The sequence below is a fragment of the Notothenia rossii genome (assembly GCF_949606895.1).
Source record: "Notothenia rossii genome assembly, chromosome: 3".
Lineage (NCBI taxonomy): Eukaryota > Metazoa > Chordata > Actinopteri > Perciformes > Nototheniidae > Notothenia > Notothenia rossii.
In genome coordinates, this window is record NC_136901.1 from 22,804,162 (window position 1) to 22,809,075 (window position 4,914).

General features: G+C 35.5%; 1 long non-coding RNA gene across 1 annotated transcript; it reads left to right on the plus strand.

Moving 5' to 3' along the window:
- Nucleotides 1-492: 492 nt before the first annotated feature.
- Nucleotides 493-4,661, plus strand: LOC307031317. The gene is made up of 2 exons (XR_013805922.1): nucleotides 493-3,024; nucleotides 3,186-4,661. It is a non-coding gene; the product is annotated as an uncharacterized lncRNA (long non-coding RNA).
- Nucleotides 4,662-4,914: the final 253 nt, after the last annotated feature.

Genomic DNA, 4,914 nt, shown 5'->3' on the forward strand with positions numbered 1-4,914 from the left:
AATGGATGTGAAAACTGCATACCTGCATGCACCCATTGATTGTGAGGTCTATTTGGAAAAACCTGAAGGTTATGAGAAAAAGTCAAAAACTGGAGAAAAAGTTAGTATGCAAATTACAGAAGTCCCTTTATGGTCTAAAGCAGTCAGGCAGAAACTGGAATGCTCTGTTCAGCCTGTCCTCCTACAAAAAACGACCATATAGGCCGATTGTTCATGCCCTTATTACGACCCAGAGACACGTTTTAAAGTGTATGTTGTTTCTTACATGACAACTAGAGGTGCTCTAGTGGTCGTGTAAGAAACAACATGCTTCCGGCCCGTTCATTGCAAACGCTCCGGAGGGACGTTTATTCACAAATAACCCTCTCTGGAAAATCCTAAATTGTAGAATAGTTTGGCCATTCAAATGATTTTTGATTCCATTTCTAGCGAGAAGTGTATATTGTACTTTTAGGATCCACGTCCAGTTGATGTGTAGGATCTATAGTTTGATAGATATTAAGAAGATGATTTGAGGTCTCGTCAGGATAACGTGTATGCAGCTTCCATGTAAAATTAGCGTGGGTGAAAACAGTTTTTCCGGTCTCGAAGTTTTCATAATAAAACCGGATATATTCCCCTCACTGTCAAATTATTACACAGTGATATCTGCATTACTCATCCATTAAAAAAAATCAGTTTATGTTTGTTAATTACACTGATTAGTTGAAATTGTGTACAATGCTTTTGTGTTTTTAACCTTCGATTCGGAGAAACAAATAGTTTTTTCGGAATTTACACATGCTGTCTATTGTGTGTTTTGCAACATGTTCCATGACACGTCTATTTATAAGACGTTTTCGTATTTCCCACAATTAGAAGTTGCCAGTATTAAACTGTTTACACCCTGGATGTTTAGGGGATACGAAACACAGTGGTGTTATCAAATGTAAAACATATAATTAATAAATGGGTGAATTCATATACCCACATGACACCTAAGGTCAGAAGAGCTTTATTTAACAGCTGGTCTTATTTCTGTGACCGGTCCTGTTGTTCATTGATAAGCCAGAAACATGCACTTGTCAAGGTTCAGAGGCACATTTTGCAAATATGGCAGTAGCCATCGATCATCTTAAGATAAGATATACTGTATTGATACCAAATTGGGAAATGTTTTTGTAACAGCAGCATACTACTTTGTTCTACTCCACTACAATTCAGAGGTTAACCTGGTATTTTTAACTCCACATTTATTTTAGTTACTTTGCAGATTCTGATTAATGATGTGAAATATAAACAACCCTTAAATCAGACTTTAGTTACACCTGAGTCAAATTCAGGGAAGTTGATTCTCAAGGGCCAAAATAAACTATGCAATATATTGGACATTAAGTACTTTGTCAGACTTCATATTTATCTGTGGATAACCCCAACGTTTTTTTCTTAATCAAAAGAAGACCTTAACTTAAAGTATTCTTTAATGTTTAAATAAAGCTTTATCAGTTTGTCTGTTTTGCACATCCTCCTGTTAATGTCTTTGGACGTCCTGCACTAAACTGTTTTATTGTAGAGATCACTACAGTATCTTCTTGATATGTTCAATTTTGTATGTAGTCTACTCTTAATATTTAAATGTTTTCATCAAATAAAACGTATTCAACAACAAAATTAAATAACGTGCTTTAACCACTAGGCGGCGCGGGTTAAAAAACCAGTGGTGTAATTAATAAAACATAATAATATCAAACATAATATGACTATTAACTTTATTGTACAATTAAAACAGAACAGTTAAGGAAAATACAGTTTCAGTCTCTCGATTTGAAGCTTATGCATTGTACCATGAACCTGTATAGACCTGTAACAGTCAACTGCCTGAGGAGTTGGAAAGGTAGTAAATAATATCTTTAAAAACTATAAAAAATCATTTTGTATCAGCTGTGCCCCGTTATGGTGTAAACATAACCTATCTACCAATTGGATCAAATATAAAAGTCAGCCAAATTAGTGTTGATACTGCAAGGAGACGTATTGTGTGAAAAGAAATGGAAGATGTTGTTTAATTGTTGATATATTTATGATCCACGTCACATATTCAGTTTTGGCGGCAGTTATTCAAGTTTGTCCAGAAGTCTTCTGATCAGGGCTCTATAAATAAATATCTACGGCAGATGTGTAATATTTAATGCAGCCGAACCGTGTATTAGAATGCCGTTATGTGATGACTTCCAAAGAGAAAAGCAAGAACACTCGGAATAAAGTATTATTTTATTTTTAAAAAATGTTTTTCCGATTTCATATCGCACAAACACCATATCCCAACATGCATTGCGGCAAAATCAATCAATGTTTTAGCCTATCAAAAAACCTCTGAAAAAAGAAAGGTGTCTCTCAGAATCTAAAGAGAAAAACCTATGGTAAAAACACAAAAGCATTGTACACAATTTAAACCAATAAATGCAGTATAATTAACAAGGATAAACTGATGTTTTTTAGTTGATGAGTACTGCAGATATCACTGCTAAATCATTTGATCATTGGTTTTATTATGAAAACGTCGAGACCGGAAATACTGCCGCATACCTCAAGTCATCCTCGTAATATCTATCAAACTATAGATCCTACATATCCACTGGACGTGGATTCTAAAAGTACAATATACACTTCTCGCTAGAAATCTAATAAAAAAGCGTTTTAATGGCCAAACTATCCTACAATTTAGGATTTTACAGAGAGGGTTATTCGTGAATAAACGACCATCTGTAACGTTTGCATTCAACAGGAGCACTAGAGGGCGAACACTTTAAAACGTAATTATAGGACGTATTAAGCACTTGAACAATCGGCCCACTTGGTCGTATGAGTTGGAGGACTTGTTGGAACATAGAGGATTTACCTGTGATATTAAAAGATTAGGGTTTCTGTCTCTCGTCCTCCCTCCAAAACCGGATTTTATCTCTTGCAGGACAAACAGTTGAAGGGTTGGAAGTTAACTCTGCAAGTCAACAACAAAAAAAAGAAAAACAGACACACTGTGTCACTGTGAGTTGCATTTTAAATTTTTGTTGAAAGATTTGTAATACTCTTCTTTTTTCAACACTGAATTTAATATATTCCAGGTCTAAAAACACATTGTATTTATTGTTTTAATTTTTTCATCATTTCATGATTCCGTCTTATGAGTGTGAACTTGTATTTTACAGATCTGGGTACCAATGACTGATCCCTGTTATCCTCCCAATGACCTGGTGTGGGAGGATCTGAAGCCCTGGAAATCTGGAGATATACTGTGGTTCAGCCTCCGCAACAAAAAGGGGGTGATACAACATCAACTCTGTATGAAATCCCCTGAAAGACAATAACCAACCCCTTCTTTTCTGCTCATATTATTTTCCTTCAGCTGATCTTACTCTATTTTTATTAAAGGTTGCAAATAAGCTCCTGCTCATCATCTGCATAGCAACAAAAGTAGATTTGCGACTTTTGATGCTCTTGTCCGCTGCCTCATGAAAAAGATGTGCAACGTCTCTGAACAGATTTATCACCAACAGGAAAGAGTTATATGAGAAGTTAGCACATTTCCAACATTATACACATCATACATCAGGAACAACATGACAGTCGTGATGCTCAAACAAACATTTTACTTTTATTATTCTGGTATTTCAACCATTCAAAAAAAAATATTCTTAAAATGTGGTGAACATATCTTTATTTTATATATTGTTATAAAAAAATAATACTTTTCTTCAGTCAAAACATTCTTATGAAAGGTGAGAATACGGAAATTAACAAAATAAAATGTTTTGAGTTTACTGGATTTGAAATGCATACGATCATTACAGAACTTATGAATTGTGTATTGTTGTCATTGTATATGTTAAAACTATAATACAGCACTATACTTTCTGCTATGAAGATATAATCAATTTCAAATTGTATCTTAATTTGAAAAGTTCAGATGCTGATACAGTTTGGATATTTTCTTTTGGAAATACCAACTTCCAAATATGTTTTTGTATATATGTCCCGTGAGTTGTTGACCCCTTCAGTTACGCAATAAAACAATACAAGTTTTACTGTTTCTACAAAGCCTCTTCTACTTAGATTTACATACAAATATGTTCTGTGGATTGTGTCTGAGAAGCTGAAATCTGTAATCTAAAATAAAACTCAGAACAACATACACTCAGCTCACCTTTAAAAATAAATGCATGCGTCAGTCAGTACCTCTGTGGTTTTCAACTCTGTCTTGAGTGTGAGAAAGTCTAACAGCTGCTGCTCGTACCATCATGAGACACAGAGAAGTTACACACCTCACACTCAACCTGAGCAAAAGAAGAGATACAAAGCTGAAGAAGTGATAATGTCCTCAGCTCGTGGTGTTCATTGTCTTGATGACCAAACTATCTATGATCTTTTTACATGAGTTATTTCTGTGTAACCCTGAGTTTCCCACAATGCAGCAGTCCCGCCAGCAGCAGCAGCAGAGCCACCATCACTACGGTGAACACAGTCCTTAAGACGAGGAGGACGTGAAGGGAGTGATCCGAGGAGGGACACGTCTCTCTGTGAACGGCTGCAAACACAACACAACGTGAATATATATAGTTGTGAAGTCTTTTGAGAGTTTTGTATTACCTTGTATATCACCTCAAGTAAATCCTTTTTTTGAATCATCTTTTGTCTGGAGTCATGCATTTGGGTCCTAACATTTTTGTGTGTGCTCCAGTCGTAACAAAAAACGTATAAAATCAAGCAATATTGACACAAATCTACCATATGTTCCTTTAGACTATATGATATCATCTTTGATATGAAAAACAGCAGATGAAGACTCAGTACTCACACAGTGTGATGCAGAGCCCTGTGGCCTCCATAGCGTCTGGCTGCTGACTGAGTGAACCTCACACTGAAATATAAAAAGAAGAA